The sequence below is a fragment of the Tamandua tetradactyla genome, chromosome 10, assembly GCF_023851605.1.
Source record: "Tamandua tetradactyla isolate mTamTet1 chromosome 10, mTamTet1.pri, whole genome shotgun sequence".
Classification (NCBI taxonomy): Eukaryota; Metazoa; Chordata; class Mammalia; order Pilosa; family Myrmecophagidae; genus Tamandua; species Tamandua tetradactyla.
In genome coordinates this window covers 63,631,648-63,658,949 of record NC_135336.1, presented here as the reverse complement: position 1 = coordinate 63,658,949, position 27,302 = coordinate 63,631,648, and the positions used below count along the sequence as shown (strand labels likewise).

At 35.3% G+C, this 27,302-nt stretch overlaps 1 long non-coding RNA gene across 1 annotated transcript; it reads right to left on the bottom strand.

Moving 5' to 3' along the window:
• Window positions 1-883: 883 nt before the first annotated feature.
• On the bottom strand, window positions 884-24,355 carry LOC143647956 (uncharacterized). Its single transcript, XR_013158278.1, has 5 exons — window positions 24,198-24,355; window positions 6,342-6,423; window positions 5,411-5,514; window positions 1,206-1,303; window positions 884-978 (listed from the first exon to the last, which is right to left on the bottom strand). It is a non-coding gene; the product is annotated as an uncharacterized LOC143647956 (long non-coding RNA).
• Window positions 24,356-27,302: the final 2,947 nt, after the last annotated feature.

Sequence of the window (27,302 nt, the reverse complement as noted above, 5' to 3'; positions counted from 1 at the left end):
TAATACAAATCATTTTCTACAAAATTTTCTTTCTTTTTACTACTTTTTAACACATGAGACAGAATTATAGGTTTTGAGCACTAAAATATTATTGGTTAAAATCAAGCATCTTAAAATCACCACTATGAAAATGGAAAATCAGGAAAAAGTTTTTGTTTATTAGTTTAATAAATGAACGTGGGATATATATCCCTCTGCTTCTATAATTCTCTTGTGGTCTCTCTGGCAGAATACTACCTTCATATGAATCATTATTTTCTTGCTCATTCTAGTTTCAAAAATGTAGTAAGTAGTTTTGTTCAATGTAAATAATATCTGCCTCCTTTAAGATGAAAATATATATTTCAAAAGTAATACCACACTGGTTATAAAATATTATTACTGTACTCTTCTTCACTTAGAAATGAAATTGCATTATGTTTTGCAAAGGTTACATTGTTAATTCTGTCTATGTTTATAAATACTGACCGCCAACAACACAGTTCTCGATTGACAAAACATATAAATTCAGAGGACATCAATGCCTAAAGGCAGAAAACATAATTTCCCACTGCGATGAAACTGGGAAATGTCAATTATGAGAGGTTAGGCTAACACCATATCCAGAATATTTAGAAAAACTTTTACAAGCTGTGACCTAATATCTGAGATGATAATGCTGAGTTGCATGTAAGAGCAGACCTAATTTCAGGAATTATTTATGTCTTTTTTATATTGATAATAAAGTCAATGAAGTGTGCTATTGTATGATATTTGTGAGCATCCAGACAGGAATATAAAAAAGACAACTATTTACTGACCAATCATTTACAAATTTTTTCATTCTTACTCATTCTTCAATACTGAATATTTTTCATCTTGTGTGAGACTCAGTGACCCGATCTGAAATTCATTTGGGAGAGTGCAGAATTAGTTGTCATTGTGATGCCTGCTCGCTGAGCATTCTTCCATTAAGATGCCATTTCTACAAGTCAGTTCCTAGTTGGAAGGATTTGCAAGATTTGTAGTCACTTGATCTGATTGAGATAGTCAGACTGAATAAATAAGCATTTTTATGGGCAGAAATAAGTCTATACTTAAGAAAGGCAATTCACCAAGTATCAGAGACAGGTTAAATTCAAAGAAGACCTTCTCATTGACAGATAGGATGGTTCAGTACTACTTGGCTAGAAATTTGTCACCAGATGATTCAAAACACAACTCACTTGGAGATACCTGGAATATCAGGTAAAATTGTACTGTTCACATATCCAAATAATCTCAAGCCACAATTAGGAGATTCTAGTAGGATGTCATCACAGTCCTGGAATTCAAGTGGGAAATGGTTGTTGGCATTTGTACCTAACAGAGAAACAGAGTCATACACATGTTGCTAAACTAATGCTAAGAGATGGGCAGATATATTCCTAAAGGAGAGAGATTTGGATCCAGAATTTCTTTACATAATGGTAATGTTACTAGTCAAAGAAATTGTATATCAATCTCTCTCTCTTTTTTTTTATTTTGAACTTGAATTATTAAGATTTTACTATTTATATTTCTCATATCACTCTGAATGCAGGCTGTCATGGTCAGGTCCATGTGTCAACTTGGCCAGGTGGTGGTCCCCAGTTGTCTGGTTGGGCAAGCACTGGCCTGTCTGTTGCTATGCGGACATTTCATGGACTTAAAATCATGACCACGTTGGTGGCAAGGAGAGCGACTACTGCAAGGAGTGACGCTTAATTTAATCACCAGAGGCTTTTAGGAGGACTCAGAAGAGACAATCACTCTTCCTGCTTCATCCAACCAGCCTTCCTGAGACTTCATTGAGAACTTTCATTGGAACTGCCAGCTTGTGGCTTGCCCTACAGACCTTGAACTCTACATACCCATGGTTATGTGAGACAGTTTTATAAATTTTATATTTACAGATATCTCCTGCTGATTCTGTTACTCTGGAGAACCCCACCTAACACAGCTTGGTACTGAAGTAAGGTGGTTCTTAAGAAACAGAATTTTAAAAATGGGTAGTAGAAAAAGATAGTGATAAATATGAACTATAACCATGCAATCAGTTACAGAAAAAAGGACTGTAATGGTATGCATATTTCTTCCTTGTTTTGCAATTAGTACCTATGTATTTATACATAAATCAAATATCTTACTTTTCTTCCTTATTTTATCCTTTTTATCATATTACATAAGCTTTTTTGTTCATGTTGTAGTATTTAAGTTGTAAGATATCAAGTTTAAGAGTAAATATTACCCAAGGACTTGCACTGTATTCTGGGGTCATTTAATGGATTTCTGGTTGTATGTGGGACCATTGAGTATTGTTAGGAAAAATATGTTTGTTACTGTTTTCTATTTAGAGATTAAGAATGGTTTAAGGTGATGTGTATAGGTGCCAAGTTGACAAGGGGTAGACTGTCATGGTCAGGTTTGTGTGTCAACTTGGGCAGGTGGTGGTGCCCAGTTGTCTAGTTGGGCAAGCACTGGCCTGTCTGTTGCTATGAGGACATTTCATGGATTTAAATCATGTCTACCTTAGTGGCATCCACAACTGATTGCATTTTCAATCAGTTAAGGGGAGTTTCTTCTGCAAGGAGTGATGCTTAGTCTAATAACTGGTGAACTTTTATTAAAGAGCACTCAGAAGAGACAATCACTCTTCTTGCTTTACACTCTTCTTGCTTTAGCCAGCCTTTCCTGAGAGTTTGTTGAGGACCTTCATTGAAGTTGCCAGCTTGTGACTTGCCCTACAGACCTCAGACTCTTCATTCCCATGGTTACAGGAGACACTTTCATAAATTTTATATTTATAGATATCTCCTGCTGATTATGTTTCACTACAGAATCCTAGCTAACACACAGGCACACAGTGTTTCTGTAACAGAGCAGATTATTATATCTTTATAATAATTAACTTTGCCAATTTCCCTTTTCCCTGTATCTTAGCCCTGGGGTGATGTACTCAGAACCAGATGCCACCCTATATGTAAAAGAGTCTATTACAGTGGAAAAAACCCTGAAAATAAGCAATCCTATTGCCTATATAGGAGTGGGACAGTTGTCTGGCAGAGAGAGAAAGAAAGAAAGAAAAAAAACCTTCTTATTCTCTATGGTAAGCAAATTTTCTTTTGGAACACAGAAGGGAAGGATCCTGGGTTCTTATCTTTTGGAATGTAAATAAATTTCTCTAGGGTGGAGATAAAATGAGTTTCTTCAGTTTTATAATGCATGGACTTTTCTCCATCTTGGGTCTCATTGCCCCTTCAAAGGTAAGCACAAACCACTGAATGGTAAATCTCTCTGGAGTTCTAACTATCTCTGCAGATGCAATACAACTTCCAAGATGTCTTTTAGCCCAATTCCAAACCTTAATAATATTTTTTCAGGAAGGCCTAGATTTGCAAAATCATAAAAAATATTTTCTCTACATCCCCATATTATTGTGATCTTACTGGCTTTAGGTTCACAACCCATGTTGAGTATGTAGTGAGACTTCCACTTAGAATGGATGTTTTGACATTTTATCAATGCTTCACTATAATCTAGCATAGTAGAAATGTAACTGAGAAATCAGGATTTAAGGAATGATTTTGATTACTAAATCATTATATGGATGTTCCTTTTTGTTTTCCAGTATGTTACAGTAGACAGAGGTAAATTCCTGAAATCTCTAAATTGTAATCCAGCAGCCTTGGACTCTGAAAATGACTGCATAGCCTTTACCTTCTGCCCCTGTAATTGTAAAAACCTTGTGATTAACTTCATTTGTAAACAGTCATCCAGTTTTTCAACTTTAGGGTTTTGTAATCAGTAAAGACAGTTCCTAATGTTTATTAATGAAGTGTCTTGGGTTGGCCCAGAATAAACCTAACTCAAATACAGAGTAATATTGATAACTGAAGTAGGATCTAACCAAACTGGGCCCGCCTGACCTGCACAGTAGCTTAGACTTTAACCTACAAGTCACCCATACCTCATTCCACCACTTTCTACGTACATTCTGTAACCAAGCATGCAATCAATCTGCACATGCTCAATAATTAGATGACCTCTAATTACATCATCTGGGACCACGGTACTCATTATCCTAAACTCTGCATTTTTAATAAACTACTGGAGTTTGGGGAGACAGATTTTGGACTACTAGGCCATTTGCTCTTTTACTGTGCACCTAGTAATAAACTCTTTCTCTCCTTGAAACCCCACTCTTCTGGAATTAGATATTGAGCATGTTGGGATAAAAGATCCTCCACCTTTGTCCTGTAATGAACATCATTAATGCTCAATCTGGGTGTATTTATTGGACCCGTAGTCAAACTCTCACAGGCATGTCTAATAACATACCATACACATAACATTCTATCATTTGCTATTTATAGAGTTCATGTTCTTAACAGTTTGGGGAAATATTTCTGTTGACTTCAGCCCATTCACTACCAATCTTGACCAGCTTTTTTTTTTCATATTATACTATTATTATCTGATTTATTGTGGTTATGAGGGAAATGATGAACTTGGGGAATCTTAAAGGCTTTACAATTTTATTTTACAATTGGCCTATGAAGTTTAGCTTTCCCTTTTATTAGCTGGCAAGCCTATTAAAGTAAACTTCTAAAATTTATTCTAGAAAACATTCAAACTGCTGATCTTATACAAGGTTTTGGAAGTCGTGGCATTCGGGTATCGGTGACCTTTCCATAGCAGGTTAATGCTAACCATGGAGTGGGATTATTTGGTAAAACCGTGGACCATTTTTGGGCTTTCAGAACTTTGTTCACTGCAGTGAGGCAGTTGCTGATAGGCTGACTTTCAAAAGCCCGGCATTGTCACTCACCGGTTGGCTTTCAGAAGCATGCTCCGTGGGCCATATTAGCATTAACCAATGAACTGTTTTTAAACTGGTTCTGATGTTTATTTTTACCATTCTCAAAGCAACCTCTTTTTTTTGGGGGGGGGAGGGGGCTAGTATGCACATTTTTTTGTTTGCTTGTTTGCTTGTTTTGACATTTCCCAGGCTCTCCATTTTGGTCTTCCCCCAAATAAAATTTCAAGACAAACATTCAGATCTTTGCTGGTTTTTGTTCTATTTCTTTGAAGATGAAATTTCCTTTCCATGCTATTAGTCTGTCTTCGTATATGAGTTTTTGGTTGACCCATGTTTTGTGACAGTGACTACCCAGAGCATTTAGAACTCAGATAGCAGGCATAAAATGAATATGGTAAGAGCAAAAATAATTATATCAAGGGACTGGAAAGTGCTTTGGAACCACGTTTCAAGATTTCAGCTGACTGCTTTATGTATGGGGTACTCTACAAATCAAAAACTCTTACATAAATATATATATTTATGTATGTATATATAATATATACTCCAGCCTACGCTTCCCGTGACCTTCCCTACTAGTTTCAAACTTACCTTGCCAGCACTCAAATTTGCTTATATCAATTCCTTAAAATAAATCTGATGATGCATATCTCTTACTGGTTTTATTTCTCTGGTTTCACACTGATTGATTTAACCTGTAACATTTTTTTTTATAAAAACATGGAAAAATGTGTTATCTGAAATTACCCTTTGTATTTCTGTTATAGCAGAATTCCACTTCAATAAATTTAATTCCATTATATATTTACTACAGTTTGGTTGGTCTACTTTAAAAGTTTGGTCTACTATGCTATGTCTTCTGTGTAATGCAAAGGCAGATAAGTGAGATCTCTTGCTCTCAAAAGGTTCCTGTGCACACATGTTCAGGAATAACTAAAACACATGTTTAAAGTGGTAGGCACCATGAAAGATTGGCAGACAAATTACTGCAAGAGCTCTGATGGAGAAGATATTAATTCTAGCAAGGGGGATTTGATTTCCTCTTACAGTTATATAACAGAATTCCTCTGTATCTATACTTAAACCTTGACTTCAGTGTTGAAGCAAGCAATGGTGGTACTCTAATATAGTCAACTGTGTGGGGACACTTAACAAAGACCGCAAGTTCAGTTCCCATGAACTAAGGTTATCCCGTAATGATTGTATGTCACAATTGAGATGAACCATATTTGAAAGAGTCTGAAAGGTGAAAGGATCACTAACAAAGATTATGAATCTTTTAAAAGACTTATTTTTATGGCACAGGATATTTTTAGCATTACTAGCATATAACTTAGAAATGAGATACAGTATAGGAGTTCAAATGTCACTAATAACTTTCATATTCTGCTTCTTGAGAGATGAGAAATTGGATTTAATCTTCCCTGCATTTGGGATTTGAGTTTTGCTGCATGAAATTCATTATCATAAATAAATGGCTTTCTGGAATATATGATACAAAACTATTTAAGATATACTTTACCTGACATTGTATAGTTATTTTTAGCTTGATGGATGAGATATCTTTTCCACTTAAGTAGATGAGATGCAAAATATCCTCTAATCTGGAAAAGATAACAATAAAAATAACAATGATCTTTTAAAATTTAGAAACCAAATATGGTAAATATTGGCACAAGAAGTAAAAATAAAAACAAGACTAAACAACAAAAAAAGTATTTGAAGGTCAATGTAATATGCATTGTTGTTTATTACTTGTGCTGAAGAATGATTTCTAGATTGACATAGAATTAATTATTCACCAGATATACTTTCCAGACACCAGCTTATCTTAATTACCTGAAATAATTATAGATCTGAAAGTTAAACTTACCATCTTTAGCAAACAGATTCTTACTAATGACTAGTTGGGTTTTAATGGAAAGAAATGAACATAAAAATGAGAAAACTGGGCTCACCTTATATGTTTTCCCATATGTGATTTTGCATATGTTTCAGTTTGTTAAAGCTGCCAAATTCACTATACCAAAAATGGATTGGCTTTTATAAAGGGGATTTATTTAAGTGACAGGTTACAATTTGAAGATCATGAAAGTAACCAAAGTAAGGCACCATGAAGAGTATACTGTCTTTGAAGAAAGAACAAATTTCTCTGCCCAGGGTTTCTCTGTCACATGGGAAGGCAAATGGCGATATCTGCCATCAGCTTCTGGCATGTCCCAGGGCTTTTGATAGCTTCTGCATTTCCAAATATCTGTCTGCTCTCTGGTTCAATCTTTTAAGAACTCCAGTACACTAATTAAGATCCACCTTGAATAGGCATCTAATTAAAAGGCCCCACCTACAGCTGGGGGGTTGCATTTTCATGGAAACAATCCAATCAAATGGTCCCACCCAACAATAGATCTGCCTCACACAAGATTTTCTAGGTTAAGTAACAGTTTCAAACCATCACAGTATACAGTCTCAAGCAACAACTGAGCCTCAATTTTCTCAGCTTGTGTGGACTTCATGAACTTGTCTTAGTGTTTTATAATTCAATCTATTATCTTTATGTCTTGCTTCTCAGTTTTAGGAACATGAGATAATAGTCCAATGAAGAGTATAGAGTTGAAAATGTTCTTTCCCTATGCTATAATATGCATCTTAAATAGCAATATGAGAAGTTTATAATTTGATAATCTGGGCCCTCTTTTTGCTTCAGGGTTTTCTTTAGTTTTATCCATTCTGTACTGCAAAAATTAATTTCTTAGAGAATCATTTGAAATGTCTTCTATGACATCTTCTTATCAATTGAATTCAGTTTTGACCATAACACCCAGGAAAACATGGCAAATCACTGATTGTAGGGGTATGGGCTTTGCATTAGAGTCCTCCTTGAGAACCTTTTCCACCACTTATTAGAAATGTTTCAATTTTCTTATCTATAAAAGAGGGACAATAACATTATGCATCCCATAACATGGTAGGAAGATCGAAAGTGATAATATCTGAAAATAACTTAAAGTTATGTCTGTCATTTGTAAACATTCAAAACATATTATTATTCTTAGTATCATCCACATGCCTTTCTGTTTCCTTGCATGAACTATTGAATTATATTTCCATTCTTTCATAGATTCCCCATTTTAAAATACAAACTCAAATGTTACTCCCTCCAATAATGATTTCAATCTTTTTCTTTGTATGCTATATGGCGGCAGTCATATTTCATTCTTTTTCCATTGGGTATCCCATTATTGCAGCACCATCTGTTGAATTTTTGTTTGTTTATTTTTTTCTCTCTCTTGTTTGTTTGTTTTTTGGGGGAGGGAAGTGCATGGGCCAGGAATCAAACCTGGGTCTCCCACGTGGCAATCGACAATTCTACCACTGAACTACCCTCACACCCTCAATCATTTTTAATAAATCCAGAAATATTTATTAGGTATATATTATATATCAGGGCCTATAATTTTAAGTGAATGGAAATTAAAATCTTCATAAAAAATGACAAGTAAAAAATAATAAAATAATTGAATATTCATGAATTGCAGTGGGACCTAATAGAAAGAGAACATGACCCTATAGTGGGGAATCATAAAAATAATATTTATGTTGACCCTTCACTGCAAAATGAATAAAACACTTACAAGTTGTAGAACTTTCCAAGTGGAGAGAAACACATGTAGTTATTCCCGAAATGGCTTGTGCAAAGACTAGGGAATAGTTCGCATGATCTGAGTATTATGCTTAGTTAAATAGAATTGCAGCCAAATAGAAACAATTCATTTAATTACATTAATTTGTTTCTTCCACTTACTATATATACTATATATATGTATCAATTTCCTCAACATTAAAATGGAGATACTAATGGTGTGATCTCATAAAGTTTTTATAAGTGTTAAATTAGTTGAGTGTCTGACACAAAGTGTCATAAAATCATTAGTTATATGGGAATCATCATCATCATCATCATCATCATCATCATTACATGGGGGAACTGAAGAGGTGGTAGGATATGGACTTTAGTAGTTGTAGGTAAGGTGGAAATTGGACTTATTAGGTAGGTTCAGATAAAGAATGAAGAGTGGTTTTCATTTCTTATGAAATAATTATTTTATCATTTAACCTAGAAAGGCATTGATTTCTTTGGGGCAAGAAAGAAGAAAATTTGATTTATCTGTTAGAATGATACGTTTGTGGAAAACAGCCTCCAAGATAACTCCTAATCATCTCACCTCCTGTTCTTGCATTGTTTTCCCATCTCATAGTATCAGGTTTAGCTTTTTTGATCAATAGAATATGGTAAACATGGTGTAATGTGACTTTTGAGGCTATGTCACAAAAGGCATTGCTCCCTCTCATAAGGCTCACTCTAGGGAAAGCTAGCTGTCACGATAAAGATAAAGTCAAGCAGGGGTCACTGCATGAGGAACTGAGGCTTCCCATGAACCACCAGTGAGTAACCTAAGCAGCAAAGGGAGCAAGTACTTCAGCTCCATTCAGACCTTTTGATAACTGCACCATTGGCTGACATCTTAACTGCTATACTGTGAGAGACCCTGAAAGGGAACCACTCATTTTAACTGCTCTTAAATTCTTGATCTAAAGAAACTGTGAAATAATAAATTGTTGCTTTAAGGTGGAAAGCTTTGGGAAACTTTGTAATGCAATATAGTTAACTAATTAAAAGTCCAAAAACTCTTCATTTTCATCATTCAACTCCTTAGAGCAATGGACTCTGTATTTGAATGTAATTTAGCTTCCTGGTTATAGGTCAAGATACCTGCTAATAGATTTTGTGCATATCATAAGCTTTGCACACAATAAGTGCATAAATATGTAAGTGAATACATGAATTTAAATAATAACATGAGGATTATAATAGTGACTATAAAGGAAAATCTAATCATGAAACAACACACATAACCAAAGCACCAATCAGATTTTCTAACCTTATATACATTTGAATATTTGATAGTATACCCCAAACCAATACTTTAAATTTTCTGTTAGCATGTTAAAATGCAATTTCGATTTAATTGCCTAAAACTTCTACTTTATCGTCCTGGGAAAATATTAATTACATTTTTTCCTTTTAGTTTCCCCGAGAAAAAAAACAACTTAACTTCCATTAGTTTTTTTTTTTTTCCTATTTGAATATAAAGAAGTATATTGTGTATTACAATGGCACTGAAATTTGATAGAATGAGTAAATTTCTTCATTTAAATTTCTACATGCCAGTAAACAATATCAAATCACAGAAGTTATACAGATGTTATCATGAGATGATTTGGGAATAAGCAATGGCTGCAAATGGTGAAAAGGGCCTGAATGTGAACAAAATGGAGACTATGGGAAACAAGCAATATAAGTTAAATAAGCCAGAATGCATCTTATGTAGCAATGATCAACATTTATAGTTATGAATTTATATTTATTTTTATGAGAATGAGGGCATTTCAAAATAGCAGAACCTTGAGAGAGAAACTGTACATTGAAAAATGATTCAAAAGGATACCTGGAGGGTGCATTGGTGGTTCTCTTGGTAGAAAGCTTGCCTTCCAAGATACATGGAGCTGTAAATTTTTGCTATTTCTAAAATGAAGTTGCTGGCCTACTGAAATAATCCAATCCACTTTTGCCCCAGTAGCCTGATTAGCACTCACCTTGTGAGCTTCTGTTTCTCCCCAATGTGTTCTATATCCCAATCCAATTTCATTATTTATGTTCCACAAATATAAGTTCATTACCTTTTATTGAATACTGCAATAACTGCATAATAGAGTTTCTTTTCAAATGTGCATGGAAAAATATAACAAAATAGACCATATGCTGTGCTATGGAGCTACTTTCAACAAATTTCAAATATTTATTGTGGTTGTAAATAAAATTTATCGGAACACAGCCACTTCCACTTATTCATATATTGCTTGTGGCTACTTTAACGTTGAAATAGCAGAGTTGCATAGTTGTAAGAAAGATCTTATGGTAATCAAAGCCTAAAATATTTATACCCATTTCTTTAGTAACGGTCTGCTGTCTTCTATATTATATGTTTTAAAAATTTAACAATATATTTAAGACTTTTTGCTTTTGATTTCTTCTAAGTAATTCTTCTAGGATATATATATTCCTTCTGCTTGCTTATTATACCTTTTCAAATTTCATCAGTTGAGATTATGGTGGTACTGAATTATTTTATTTTAATTGTATTGAAAATATGCATATTTCAATTTCATTTTTGAAAAATATTTTCACTGTTTGTAGCATTTTAGGTTTAGAGCAATCATGTTCTTTCAGCATATTTAAATTATCATTTCATTGCTTTCTGGCTGTGGTTTCTTCTCTTGAGAAATCAGTTGTCAGTCTAACTCAAGCCTTGGACATAATCTGTCTTTCTTACTCTCTCTCTCTGGCTGCTTTTAAATTTTTTGTTTGTCTTAGAATAATTGCATAGCAATATAAAACAGCTATTTCAAGACCAAAATTAAATATATGGTGAAATTCTCCTTTTGTGTATAATGTTATGCTATTTTTCTTTATGTAAAAAATTGCCACAAAATAAGCAACTCTACACAAATTTATTATCTCACAATTTCTGTAGGTCAGGAGTCTGGGTCTGGCATGGCTGGATTCTCTGTTCAAGGTCTCACAAAGCTAAATAAATGCATTTGTTGACTGGGCTGCATTCCTTTTTGGAGGCTCTGGGGGGAAATTTACTTCCAAGCTTATTCCTATTGGCAGAATTCATTCTTACAGATGTAGGACTGATGTCAGTGCTCCTCACTGGCTGTTGGTGTCCTCTGCTTCAGCATTCTGTCTCATGTGGACCCCTCCATTTCAAGTCAGCAATGCTGGGTCAAAAGCTCCAGATCTATACTCACTTAAATTATAGTTTATGGACCTTTTCAGGAACTCAGCAAAGTTCATTCAACCCTATAAATTATAGCCTAGAGTAACCACACCCCACACTGCTATTCTCACCACTACTATGATACTGTTTATTTTTATGGTTACTCCTCAAGTTCATGAATCAACAAGATGCAGGAGGTTGGTTTCATGTAGAAGAAATCATTTCCCGATCTCTGAATTAAAGTGTGGATATTTGTTTCAAATATGATGTGATGCAGAACAGAAATAACCAATGTCAAGAATGCAGAGAATTATTTTGTGTTATCTTTTTGTGGTACAAGGAAGTGTACTTTATTCCTTTAATAGAATATAGTATTCTCCATTTGTAGACAGTCAAGCAAGGATATAAAACAGGCAATGCTAAATGTGAATGTATTTTTCTTAAATGTTGTCAGAATGCAATATACCAGAAATGGAACACCTTTCATAAAGGGAATTTAATAAGCCACAAATTCACAGTTTAAAGCCTATGGAAATGTCCAACCTAAGGCATCCAAGGAAAGATCCCTCAATTCAAGAAAGACATGCATCTGGAACAGCTCTGTCAGCTGGAAAAGCACACTGGTCTCTTGAATGGTCCCTTGCTCCTTGGCTCCATTGCTTTCAGCCTCTGATCCTGTAAGGATTCCTAATTTTGCTTCTCTGGGACTGGCTTTCATCTCTTGGCTTCCCTTGGCTCTCTCCAGGTTCTGGCTTGCTTAACATCTCATGATGACATCTGCTGGGCTCCAATTTTCTTCAAACATCCGTGTCTCTGTTCTGTGAAGCAACATTTCTCCCAGTGTGTCTGTTGTCTCTCCAAAATATTTCCCTTTTTAAAGTACTCCAGTAAACGAATCAAGACCCACTTGGGATGGGTGGAGTCACTGTTAACTAATTAAAATGTCACACCCACAATTGGGTGTGCCACATCTCCATGGAGATAATATAATCAACAGTGTGTGTCCTTCAATATTTAATCAGGATTAAAAGAAATGGCTGCTCACACAAGATAGGATCTGGATTAAAACACAGCTTTTTCAGGATACATAATAGCTTCAAATCAGCACAGTGATTATAGGACATTATTTCCAAGAAAAGTCATTTTGTCCCTGACTGCATGAGAAGCAACCAAAATGAACAAGTTTTACTCCAGTTTGCCCCCATAAAAACAATAATTTATGCCATGATGCAGTAGGATAGATTATCAGCCTAATTTTCCATGCCTTCACAAACATAATCCCTGTATCTATGTGTTTTACAATGACTTTGCAATCATTCACACTAAAGGTAAACCATATCTTGATTTTAGATTTTGTCACATGACGGGCCAAATGTGGGTGAAATTTACAATGTGTTAATTCTGGAAATGAGCCTTAAGAGACAGCCTATTTTCACTTGCCTTCTTGTACTTCTAAAATTACCATAAAAGAAGATGCTAGCCTACTGATCCAAAGATAATGACACACAGAACAGATCTGGATCCAACCTGTAGTTCATAACCAAGGGCAGATAAACACCGCCTATGTCAGATTTATCTCAAATAACCCTCAGATCTGTGGAACACATGTTTACTATTGTAAAAACATTTTAAAGTGTTGCTTTCTTATTCTTTAGTTTTAGCTAACTGATGCACCTCATTTAAAACTGTTTATTTAAAAGAATAATATATATGAGCAAATATATTTTTTGTAATAACTTTATGTTCTTATCTACAATATACTTGAGTTGTTTTAAAACTTTTTATAATACCATAATTATCAACCTACACTTCTATTTTCTGACCCCAAGTGACTTCCTACAAGTTATAACCCTCAATAAAACCACTGAGTAATAAACATCATCCCACCTTATGCAGAAAAAGTTTTGAAAAAAAATAATTTCCACTTCTCAGTGAGTACTGTTCTGTGTTCCTAAGATTTTGTTCTTTGAATTTGTCTTCTATTCCATTTTCTACAATTTTATTAAAAATTGAAAAAGAACTTAGGGCATTTTCATTAGATTGGTTATTCTAGTAACAGATTCACTTTAATTTGGTTCTAAAGTTAATATTCTTTTCACTTCTTATATGTTAATTCACTTATTCCTAAAGCGACTGCATAGGATATGATGCAAAGTACTCTTTGTTTTGTTATTTTTCTCCATATTCTCCTGAAAATTTGTGGTTAGGATTATCTGATCCATATTTCTAAGTTGCCTGAAAATGACTGTTTCATCCCAATCAGCTTCATGATCATAAACAGAAAACTTTATGAAATGCTATCACAAAATTGTTCAGGACTGAGCCCAGTACTGGAAAGGTAGTAACATTCTACTGCTGCAGAAAATGTTACTTAATATAAACATACGAATAAATGTGGGAACTAATCACCATTTTAAAAATTTATTTTTCTTGCTTTTGTATCAAGGAGAATATGTTCAAAGTGAAAATAATGGAAAGCAAGTGTCAAATGGAGTTGGACTTCAAAATATGTGAGGAGATGCATCGTCGTTTGGAGCTGTATGAACCCCAGAAAAACATGTTTTTAAACATTTTGAAACATGGCTTTTGATTAAATATGGGCAACATATAATTTTAGGGGGAACCTTGACTTTTCTGTCATGTGGCAAGGCACATGTCAGCATCTTTTACTTCCTGTTCTGGATCCATTGAATTTCAGCTTCTGGCTCTTCCCTGAAGCTTTTTCTTCTGTGTCTGATTTCCTTTGCTCATAAGGACTTCAGACACATTGTATCAAGGTCCACCAGCATTTAGTTTAAGCACATCTTAACGGATAACATCTTTAAAGTTCCTATTTACCAATGGGTTCATACCCACAGAACCAGGGGCTGGGACCTCGACATGACTTCTGGGGGAAAATAATTCAATCCTGATCACTATTTCTATAGACAGATTAAATAGTCTCTAAATCTTTTACTTGGTTCTTTGTTAAATAAATGCTTCTTTGAGCACCTTCTGTGCAACAGACATAGTAAAAAGCATTGGGGTACAGCAGGTAGCCAAAGTGACACTATGAAGACAATCCTTGGGACAAAGCCTTGCATATCGATCTATTAAATATATTTAAAATTCTAATTTGTTCACATATTTTTAAAGGAGCCCCAACATTTGAGGAACAAAATGAGATGGTAGATGTGTTGTAAGTGCTTTCACTGAAAAATGTTTCCGTTTGGACAGCCTGGAAATAAAGCAAAAAGGTGTATTGGATGTTTATGGAATTAAGGGTTTGGAAAAAACTTTCCAAATAGTTCTAATTTTTATCTGATGTCAAATCAAAGGCTAAATTCTACTATTGTCAATCCGTTATATTTTTAAACAATAATAAACTATAGTGAGAAAGCTTAACGTGTTTTTGAATGGCTTAAATCTCAGAGTTAATTACAAATTCTATAAAAGAAATTGAGTTAAAAAGTGAAAATTTTATCCCATTTCTAGGGGTAAGGAAGGTGGGTGGGTGGGAGACATTCTCTTTAAAAGTTTCAGCACATGAAGGATTTCTTTAGGGTATTGCAGTTGCTATGTATTCTGCATTTGGTGGTAATGACAAGAATCTGAGCATGTGTTAAATCTCATGGAACTATGGCACCAAAATAAAGACTACTGCATTTAAATAATGAAATAAAAAGTATTGAATTTTTGAAAAAGGATTTCAAAATGAAATCCAACTGGGATTTATTTTTCATATTAATTTAGTCCTCACCCCATCCTTTGGATATGTTGATACTTAGGATTGGATTTCAGGGTTATATAAATTCATAACAGAGAACTCATCTGCCTTGCTCAAACCTGCACTGTAAGCACATAGAATATTGATGGCACAAAGGAGCTGCCTAATAAGTGCTAATGAGCTGCATATGAGAATAAGTGGCTGATTACATAAATGAATGAATCTCTTCTCATTCTAGAATCATTAATTTAGGGATCTGGGAACAGGAAGTTAACCCAGCAGACATGGTTTCTCAGCTCTTTAATATCTCCAAGGGTGCCTCAGCAGAGAAGTCATTGACCCTTGGCCAAGCCCTGGGAAGGTAGCACTGGGAAATTTCTTTATTTTAATGGACACATAGAGTAATGGACTGTACCACAACTCTTGCTTCAATTGCATTATGCAAGCACTATTGACAATATTCACCTGGTTTCATTGCTGTGGTCTCCAGTTTTAGTTACCATATCTGGCTTCATAGCAAAATGTGCCTACGTGTTGAGCACTTCATTAAAAATGTTGGAACCTCAGATTTGAATAGGATACAAATTTTGGGCAAACATATTTTGCATGTCTCCTATACATTGTTGCTAGAAAGAAAACACTCTGTGCGACTCTGGATGGGGAAGTACTCAGAAACCTGTCCTGTAATCTCCAGACTTCATCCAATGTATATATTTTTCCTGTGGTACTTTCTAAGAGTTAGTTTTTCCCTGTAATAAATCTTTCTGTGAATATAACCTTCTATTGAATATCACGAGTGCTTCTTTCATATACTTGAGGTTGTTATTTAGAGTTATTGAGTCCTCCAAACAGAATCTGTGATTGCTATGTGCCACCCACATCTCCATTCAAAGTAGGAATTGCTGCCAAGATGTAGGAAGTATATTCATCAGTAAAGTCCAAGCTGTTGGGTCATTTAGGATCTGCATCAGCTTTAGAGAGACACCTCATGTGAAGTCATGGACTCTTTAGAGCTGCTTAGACCCTGGAAGTGAGTTAGGTGGAGGTATGAAGGCTCAGCCACTTCAACTTAAGAGACTCAGCTCTAATGGACGTTGTTGAACACTGTTCACTCTAGAGCTTCCTGAAAATTTGGTCAAGAGTTTGTCAGGACTGTATTGGAATTTCACGTATCCCCAGGTCAAATTCTTTCATTTCACTGCTATTGATCACTAATAAATATTTTGCACAAAAAACTCTGCCTCAGTTTTTCCTTTTTGGAAATCCATTAGAAACAGTTGTTACCAGGAGTGACTGGAGAAATCAGGTGATAAAATGCCAATGATGTCAAAGCGGACCCACTGGCGGTAATGAGCACATACAGCTCCTGGTACAGGGTGCATGGTTGAATTCCCATTGTTAATATTTTCATTGGTGGTGAATTGAAGTAATTTACTGTGAAATGGAATTCATTAGCTGCTGTGCAGAATCAGAAATTTGGAGATGTTGGGGATTAAATTATGTCTCCCACAAAAGGCATGTCCAGGTCCCAATCCCTGGCCTCACGGGTGTGACGACATTTATAAGCATGATATTTGAAGATGCTAATTAATGTGCACCCAACTGAATGAGTATGGGCCTTAATCCAATATGAGTGAAGATTTATAAGCAAAAGAAATTGGACATAGAGGAAGAAACTAAAGGGAGAAGCCAGAGCTAGAGGTCAACAGAATCCAGAACAGAAAGGGAAAGGTATTGCCATGTGAAAAGAAAGCTAAAGATCAAGTTTCAAAAGCATCTGCCTTACTGAAACCTTGGATTTTAGATTTGATTTAGCCTCAAAACCATGACTCAATAAATTCTTATTGTTTAAGCTACCTGACTGTGTTGCACTTGTTTTAGCAGATGTATTAGATAGGGTTCTCTAGAGAAACAGAATCAGCAGGACATATCCATAAATATAAAATTTATAAGTGTCTCATGTAACCATGAGGGTGTAGATTCCAAGATGTGTAGGATAGGCCATAACCTGGAAGCTCCGATGAAGGTCCTCAACAAACTCTCAGGAGAGGCTCTCAGGCTGAAGCAGGAAGAGTGACTGTTTCTATTAACTCACTCATTGCAGAAAACACTCCCCTTAGCTGATTACAAATGCAATCATTTGTGGATACAGCCAAGGCGATCATGATTTAAGTCCATGAAATGTCCTCATAGCAACAGACAGACCAGTGCTTGCCTAACCAGACAACAGGGCACCACCACTTGGCCAAGCTGACACATGAACTTGACCACGAAAGGAGATGAGAAACTAAGACAGGAGGTGTTGACAAAATAGTCATGATATGAATGCCACTAAGCACCTTTAATGTTGCACAGAAAGATAATAAAATGCTGAGGGCCAGTAATAGGAAATCAAAAGCCAGGTGTGAAAACCAAATGGCCTGTTTGTTTACATATGAAGGAAACATCATCTCCTGCCTTCGGGGAAGGAGGAAAGAAAGCCAAGTAGTACTATCTGGGAATGAATAGCCAGAGTGGCTGAAGTTCAAAGTTGATTAAACATCCAAACCTAAGGCCCTGACTGGGAAAATCTAAAACCTTGTTACTTCAAATGAGGCCATTTTGGTTGAAATATATAATTATTTTTGAATTCCTATACTCCTCCAAGTGTCTGAGCTTGCAGAAGAAACCCTCCGTCTCTACTAAGAGTTAACACCCCAAAAATGATGTCCTATTGAATCTGTACCCACATCCTTTCCTAGACTTATTACTTAGGTCATAAATTGCAGCATAATTTAACTTGGGATGTATTAAGTCTGACAAGGAAGGAAAAGTACCATATCCAAAAGAATTGAGATATCTAAACAGTATTTTTGCCAGCAGTAACTGGCAGATTACACATAGGATTGAGTTCCAAGTGTGGCTGATCAAGAGAGAATGAGTGGAGCACAAGAAAGGTTTTAGAGATTTTTGACAAGGGAGACTTCTCCCAAGATATGGAATTTAGCATGGCAAGGATCCTAGGATATAGTATGAATTATTTACTATGATCCAACAAGCCTGGGGAAATAAGGTAGTCTAAACTAAGCAAAGTTGAAATCACAAAGTTGCTGTTGTAGGTAGTTAACAAAAGTTTTAAAACTGAGGAGAAGTGGCATCCTAGAATGGACATATATTTTTGGATATGTTTCTGGACCATGTCTATTTGAATATCCATTTTTCTGACATTTGAGGAAGTCTTGAAACATAGGAAGGTAAGGTATCATCATTTGATAACCTTTAACTGGATGTTTCCATAAGTATTAGTGCTAAATGAAGTTTGGGATTTCATTTGTAAATTGGAACTTTCATAATTTAAATGAGACTGTTCATGGAAGTAAGAGTAACCTAATTATTATTATTATCATTATTATTATTATTATATTATCTGAGAGTGACTGAGTTATGATTGCTGATTGGTGATCCAAAGAAGAAGACAAAATAACCTGCACATCAGGGCAATGTTAGAAAAATAATCCTCTTTTCAGCTGGCACACATCGCAGTGGAATCTCACTTTAATTTATTTCTCACCAAAATTTGAAATCTGATGATAAGTTCAGAATCAGCATTTGAATCTTAGATTATGCCATATGGATTGCAAATCACCTTTATCTGATTTTTGCTTTAAGACATTAATGTTTAAGCATGTGTTCTAAAAATTTTGTATTTCTCTAGAATATGATCTGACAGAATAGGCCTATTTTTTTTTCCTTAGCTCCTCACTTCTTGCCTTCATTTCATAAGCTTTTTTTTGGTTCATGAAAGATTGGTGAGATTTACCTTTATGGTAGCTGATTTTTTTCTATTTGTAAAACTGACAAGAATTATTAATGTTATTTAAATGAAATTTTCTAATTGCAATAAAATTCTAATTAAGTGCATCCAACTTAGTTTTCACCCCATTCTACAATATATAACATAATGATTTGCATGTAATTCATTAACACAGCTGATTTTATTTTCCAAAACCTTTCAATAGGGTGTCTACTAAACTACCAATATTAAACAATTTTATCTCCATTATTTGGTCACAGTTTGCCAGTGAAGAGAACACCAGATCACCTTCCCTGTGTTTATTCAGGAATAAATGAATGCTTCCACTCCTTGCATACAAGAGCAAATTTTTCCCTTACTGAATCCATCCAAGAAACGTCAAGGACACATGTGGGTTTTGGATAATCTTGTTCCTTCACAAAGAAGAAACCATTATACTTTAAGACCCACTTCTGATATTTCTTTGTATTGTTGCAGGGAAGTCACATGCTGATCGTAGGCATTTTCTTTATTACTGTAGAACCCTAACTATTCAGTTTTGGAGGGCATAAAAATCCATTTTAAATTGTATGCTGCAGGAATACAATTCTCTGCCATTCACAGAGAAAGAGTGAACATAATTACTTACTTAGATTTAGAAACTCTTCCCAATGTTGGCATTTATCCAATTCATTTACATACTGTAAAAAGCTTTAAAAATACATATGAGTTGGTAAAAACTTGAATAACATGTTCTTAAAATTACTGGTGGCTAAAGTACATTGAATTGTTTCTGTAAGTATATGTTTATATGTCTTTTTTTTTGTGATTTAGATTCAATTTAGTTTTGAGCTTATGTTAATAATTAAGCGTACTGATTTAGATGGATTTAAGAGCCAAGGTTTGGCTGGAATGGCATCAACATTCTCACTTTTACGTGCTCTTAAAGTGCTCTTAAATTTAAAAAATCAGCACTATTTAAAATGGTTAAAATCAACAAATATTCTAGGAAACAAACACGAGGAAATCAAGTTATATTTTACTTTTGCATGTTAAACCATAACATGGTAGAATTTCGTATTTTCTCATCTTATTGCATGGATCCCAGTGTTTATTAAATAACACAGGATAAAATCAGTAATAAAATAAATTATATTTTCAAGCTTCAGAGGACTACAAACAATAGAGAATTTTTTTGTAAAGTAGACCTTACGACCTTTTGTAAGATTCTTTTTTGTTGTTGTTCATAGTGATGGTAGTCATTGGACTATCAATGAAAAGTAATATAAAAATTGTCACAATGTGCTACTCTGTGTCCCTTAGAATGTCACAGATTCTAGATTGTACTGTTTGCAATGTGTCCTATCATGGTCTGTTACACCACTGGAGAAAGTATCCTGGAAGAGCTGGGGACACCAGTTTGAAACAGCAAGGTAGTGCAATGTTAGAGGCAGTCAACTTTAGTTTAGAAAGTGGCAGGTATGTGAGGTGTGACAGCTCAGGCCAAGAAGCATTAAATTGACTTGATGCTTAGCTCAGGAAGGTTAACAAGGTTCCTCAAATCTATCCTACTTGAGGTCAATATCTCTCTAGAAAGTGTCATTGGGGCTAGATGAAAAAGTATTAAATATCAGTAAGCTAGAGTTGCTGGTAACCAGGCTTTAAACAACAAATGTCTGCAAAGCTTGAAAGATAAGAAATAGATGACCAATTTATTAATACTCTCATAAATTAATATTATGAAAGAATTCAAGAAAATATTTTCCTTAATCTTCTTGATGCCACTTGGATTCCCAAAATAAAATCACAATTCTCATATGGGAACTGCCAGAACGCAATTTCTTTGAAAGAAGAAGCTTTAAAAAAAGGAGAAAATGTAAAACCTTTAATAGAATTCAGAAAATTTTGAATTTGTACAGAATTCAAGTGGTTTGGAAGCTAAAACCAATTCATGACTTCCCCTCTGTGAATAAATAGCTTTTGGTGGCATCCCGGAAAATGTCTCCTGCAAGATGTGAGTAATTTTTCCAGACATAAAGGACAAGGTCTGCCTTGAAACTGAGTCTTCCAGGCAAGAATAAGTACAGTGAGAATGAAACATCTCAGTACAAAAGAATATTGCCTATCTTTTCTCTGTTCTTAATACTGCCAGTTTTCTAGCTTCATAAATTGGTATTGTAAAGCTTCAGGAAATTTAATATTCATTTTTCATCTGAAGTATTTCAACAAGGACTCACAAATATCTCACTTCTTTCCTAATAATAGATAAAACATTCTCCAAAGATGAGTAAAGATTACCAAAGAAGATAAAAACAAGATGCAAAAAAGAAAAAAAAGCAGAAAACATGCCTTTTTTTTTAAACGAGAAGAAAACAGTACACAGAAGTTAAGTAAAACTATGCAAATAAATGAAAATGAATGTAACTAGATTAAAGGAAAATATTAGTACTGGAGCAGATTTTGAAACTAAAATGTTACCTCACAATAGGCTGAATTAAATTATATGTCTCAGAGAGTCTGGACATATAAGTTGAGAAATATTACAATCAAGAAAGTATACCATATTTATAGTAGGTAGAAAATAATTTGAGTCAACCTTGAAATTGTAATATAAGGGATGTTTAACTTAGTTAAAAGTTGAAACTAACGTTGAAATTATAATTATCATGAAACTTTAAGTCCTGAAAATAGCACCATATTGTGACAAAATATATACAAGATAAGAATAAATATTTTGCAGATACAATACTCTCTTTTTAAGACATAAAATATAATCTGTTTTTTCGTTGTAGCCATGTTAGGTTTCGTAAATTATGGTGAGAAAATAAATTGCTTCAAACTTAAAAATTGTGGCTATGAGATGAATGCAAAAGAAAAATCTCAATAGTTTTGTAATTGGAGAAAATTGACAGGCTTTAATATGTTACAGATTTAAATCCTGTTTTAATTGATTTTTCAAAATAATAGTTAATAATAGTGGATATTACAAGTAAAATTAAAGAAAATGCTCAAGGTTATGAAATTTGTTACACCATCTATTAATATTTCTAAGTTATGGGATATAGCAAAAGCTATATTCAAAATAATAGTGTAGTGTTAATCATAGTCATTATAATCAGAAAAGAATAATAAATCATATTAATTATCACGTCACAAAAACTGATAAAATATTTTTTAAATGATACTTTAAGAAGAATAAAGGGAACAAAATTGAAATATTAGTCAGAAAAAAATAGTTACAAAAATTAATTGAATGATAATTATAAAAACTATTTCTTGAGTCAAAATAAAACAATATTAAAGCAAATAAAGAACAAAATTATACAAAGAAAAATTACAACAAATCTCAAAATGAGGATTGGGAAAGGAAACACATTCACAGGCATAGTGTTTCTTTTTCTGGTTACTAATTTTTTTAAGAGCACAAAATATACTGACATTTTGATGATATTGAAAATTTTGAAATAAGTTGAAAAGTTAACCTGTGTTAAAGAAGAGTATTTAAGTTACAGATAAATAGAAATGAGAATTAAAATACACAAAATTTTGCCTTAGTAGGATTTATGGCTGGGAAGCATGCAAAAATAAGATCTACAAAATGTTAAAACATTAGAGTATTGAAAAATACTTCAATTATTTTAATGAAATTATCATGATTATAATATGCAAAAATTTTAGCAGCTTCCCAACTATTCTGCAGTTATTTTTCTTTAAGCCATAGATTTTTATTTCAAAAGAGATATTTATGAGATTTAAATCCTGAAAAATGAAAGACTAAATGATTTTCACTCACATTATCCCTTCCAAATTACAAGTTCATTAGTAATAATTTAAAACATTTGAAATTAGCCCATATGATCAGAAATAGCATAAGTGTATGCAGATGAATCCCTTTTGCTTTGTTTGTTCTACTCAATAAAAATGATTAAATTACTTTTAAAAAGAATAACAAAAATTATAAAATATTGAAGAATCTATCTAAAATAGTAGAAAAGGTAACAAATGTAGAAAATAATATAATTGGGAGAAGTAGTTCTTGAAAGAAAGTATACGATATAATAAAACATGTGGAGGATTTAATTACCTTTTTTCAATTCCTCATTTTTTCCCTCTACTATGTAAAATTGCAGAGCACCTTACTGTGCAAAGAAGACACTATCACCTTACTGATATGTTAGACCATGCAACTTTCTTTGGCCAATTTAATGTGGCAAGAAGGAAGCTCCATCAGTGAGATGTTTCAGGCTTCGTCCCTCAACAGAAGCTTTGAACAACTGGCAAGAAATGGCAGAAGCAGTTTTCTCAAAGCTCCAGAAAATATTTAAGGGATTGTAGTAATGACGATCTCTGAATTTAAAAAAAGCTACTTAATAGTGGCATGATCTCATGACACTTTGGCCCCTCACCAGCTCAGCATGGACTTGGCTGTGTGCTCAGCATGGACTATAGCAACTGAATGAGTTGCTATAAGTGTATTGTAAGAACCCAGGCTCAGGCCCAACACAGAATGCCTTTTGAAGGGGAAGTAGTACTAGGCTACAGATGTAAAATTCTTGGTCTAAAATGCAGGGATTTGCAAATTCCTATTGTCCCCTCCTTCTGCCAGAGGGACAAGTCATCCATCCAAGTGACAGAAATCTGTAGTGACAAGTTGTCTTGGGTCTGGCCAATAGAAATCTATAGCTCAAATGGAGGAACTAAAAGCCCTAGAAGCAGGATGGCTAAAACAGTAAATTTTCACTTCAGTTTCCCGGTAGAAAGTGCCTGCTTTTACTGTCACTTGGTATAAGGGTTCAAGGAGGATACTGAGATGAATATGCAGGTGCCAGTAAGAAAATGATCCAAGGAACAGTTAGAAGTCTTTCATAAGGTAAGTGCCTCCTTCCAGAGTGGGTTGGAGAAAAAGGCATCCACCAGAGCAGTAACCACATACCAAATGCTGGTGAAGGCCACAACTGCTTCTGTGAGAGTCACCATGTCTTGGACTGTGGGTACCGAATGGGGCACTTCTGCATTCAAGTACTGTTAGTTTATAGTCAGCTGTCACACTCCACTCACCTTTTTCATTGACCACAATAGGCAGACATAGTGGTGCAAAGGATACCCACAGTTAAAAGGGACTTTACGATTTTGGTAATGTCCTTTTCTCCAATGGAAGGCAATATTACTGCTCTTGGACAAGGCAGCAAGGAAACTACAACACTGAGGTTGCGCAGTTCATCTTTCACCCATTATGATGTTTAGAATTCTCTGGAATGATGGGTGTATCCCTATAACCATCACTGTGATATCCATAGGTGGAGAATATGGATCCCTATAATTTATTCCACAGTGGAAAACATAACCACAGGGATGTTCAAGAGACTAACAGGACTGATCTACCCATCAACATCCCTGTGTGAAATGTTAGAAATCTCCCCACACTATTTATCACCCCTACCCTTGCTGTGTCTCAGAATGATAGTGATATGGGCACTTGTATCCAAAAGTGTCATAAAAGTTTATTTGCTGCTCTCAAAACTGTACACAACATTGGAGCATTTGACTTTTGATATCCATGGTGGTTGATGGTGCTCTTGGCCTCACCCCTAGGCCATTTTTAATTTAGTCAAGTTTGGTGGTCTGTTTCAGTTTGCTAAAGATGTCTGAATGCAATATACCAGAAGTGGAACGGCTTCTATAAAGGAGATTTATTAGGTTACAAGTTTACCATTCTAAGGCCTTAAAAGTGTCTAAACAAAGGCATCTAGAGAAAGATAGGCCTTAAAAGTGTCCAAACAAAGGCATCTAGAGTCTGTCACTTGGGAATGCAAGTGGCTGGCATCTGCTTGTTGTTGTTTCTGGTCTCATTGCATTTAACTTTTGATTCCAGTGGATCTCTCTTTCAGAGTCTGTGGGTCCTGCCTTAGTTGCTCAGGGGCACAATTCTGGGTTTCATCTCTGAGCTTAGCATCTCCTGGAAAGCCATATGGTGATGTCTGTTAGGCTTTGGTTCCTGTCTAGCTTTTGTTTGGCTCTCTCAGCTCCTAGAGTCTCCTGGGGCTTCTGCATTTCCAAATGTTTGCATCTAAGCTTTCTCCTAAATGTTTCCTTGGGTTGGCTTTTTTAAGGACTCCAATAAACTAATCAAGACCCACCTTGGAATAGACAGAGTCGTATTTCCATCTAATCAAAAGTTTTCATCACTATGGAAGAAATCTAATCTAAGATTCCACCATAAATAATACATCTACACCCATGAGAATGGATTAAGAAAAAGAACATGGTTCTTTTGGGGTACATAAAAGCTTCATACAGGCACATGATCCTTCCCAGTAGCCAGACTCCTCAGGTAGGGCTGAAGTTAGAGATAAGAAATCTTCAGGAAACTCCTCCTTCTCTATTACCCATATCTAAGATTGTGGGAAGTGAGCCCAGCAAGGCTGGATTGTCTTTGTCAGACCTGTGGCCACCCTTCTAGTTTATATTTTTGCAAAAGTTCTTCATTGGAGATCTTGTCTATGGTGTCCTTCAGGACTACTTGCTCTAGTAGCCACAAGAACATAGCTTTGTGAGTGGGATCCCTGAGAGAAGGGTAGCCAATGGTCTGTCTCATAAGTCTCAAGATCTGCTGGGTTAACAGCTAGACACCAATCACCCACCTGTTCTGTTCCTAGGTCAGTTACCATGGAGGTCAACTTTCTAGCATGGAAGGTCTTGCAGAAAGCAGTTAGGGTATGATAAACCTGCAAAATCATGTCTCCCAGAGGAAAACCTTGGGGTAAAGTGTAGAACTATCTTGTCACCTATTCAGTAGGCACGTTTCTAATAAAATCTTCAATATCTCTGTTTGAAATTGGTACCTGGTGAAGGGTGAATTCTTTCAAGTAGGGTTGGTCTATTCACATGCCCATGGCATTATGACAGCTTCCTCTCCTTTATTCCAAGTATTAGTTGGAATTTGGGGTACATGACCCAGAGTAGAATATGTTCATTTGAATCCTTGAGGACTCAGTCAAATAATGGCTGTGCCATGAAATACTTGTGGCTAGTCCAGTGTCCACTCCCACCCCACCCTTTCCTCCTCCTTCCATAACTAAATCTAATAAAGAATTTGTTGGAACATCAGGTTGGACACAAGTGGCCACTACTCCTCCACACAGCCTTGTTGGTCAGAATGGTGATATTGTCATCTATAGTAATATTTGGATACCAGTGAGTGGAGATCATATTCAGGCTTCTGTCCAGACCTATATTCCTCTCTCTAAAAGTTTATAATTTCATTTTTCACTGCCAGACCCCAATCTTCAATTCTAATAATCTCCTGAATAATGACTGGTCTCACACAAACCTCAAGATCAGTCTGGGTAGCCTAAGTTGGGCTATGCTTGATACCAGAATGAAAATATGTATAGGAGGCCATGAGCAAAAGGAATGCATGCTGGGTGGTAGAAACTCCAACCTCATTGATGTCAATGTGAAACCAGCTAGCTAATTCCCTGACATTCATGGGGAGATTCTCAAAGTACCATTTATCACTGCCCTCAGTTCTCTAGCCATTGATCAGTACCTATTTTCAGGATGGTAGTGTGGGGTGATCTTTTACTTTAGCCCAGAGAACCATGATCCTATGTCTGGCAAGATGTTCCTGCATAAAAGAATTTCAAGAGGAATGAAAAGAACTGCCAAAAAATTCAACCCACTCCATACTTCCGCATGCATATGGCTCACTACACCAAAATCTGTGAAGTAAGTTGCTGCGTGGTACATTTGGGACCACAGTCTCAGGCACAACCGAGATTCTCAACAAATGACCACTTTATTACTTACACAGCAGAAAGGTCCAGAAGAGCAGGCAAAGAAATCCCATTGTGACCTGTCCTGCTTGTGGCAGGTTTGGTGGATGGCAGTTCCACACGCCCTGTTTTGCATCAGAGATGAGGGACCTTATGCTGCCCAAGGGGAGGTAGAGGGGGCCTTGTCACTGAGGAAAAAGTGTATATCAGGCAAACTTGTGTAAAGTTCCACCTTGATAAGGAGCTGGAGCTTTTTATTACTAGTTTCAGGTTCAATGTGTGGTCAGGCTGTTCCATGAGATCTAATGCTTCCACTGGGCTTAGAAATGTAAATTTATTGAAACATCTGCACATAATTAAACAGGAACAAAATAGGATGTGTTTAGGT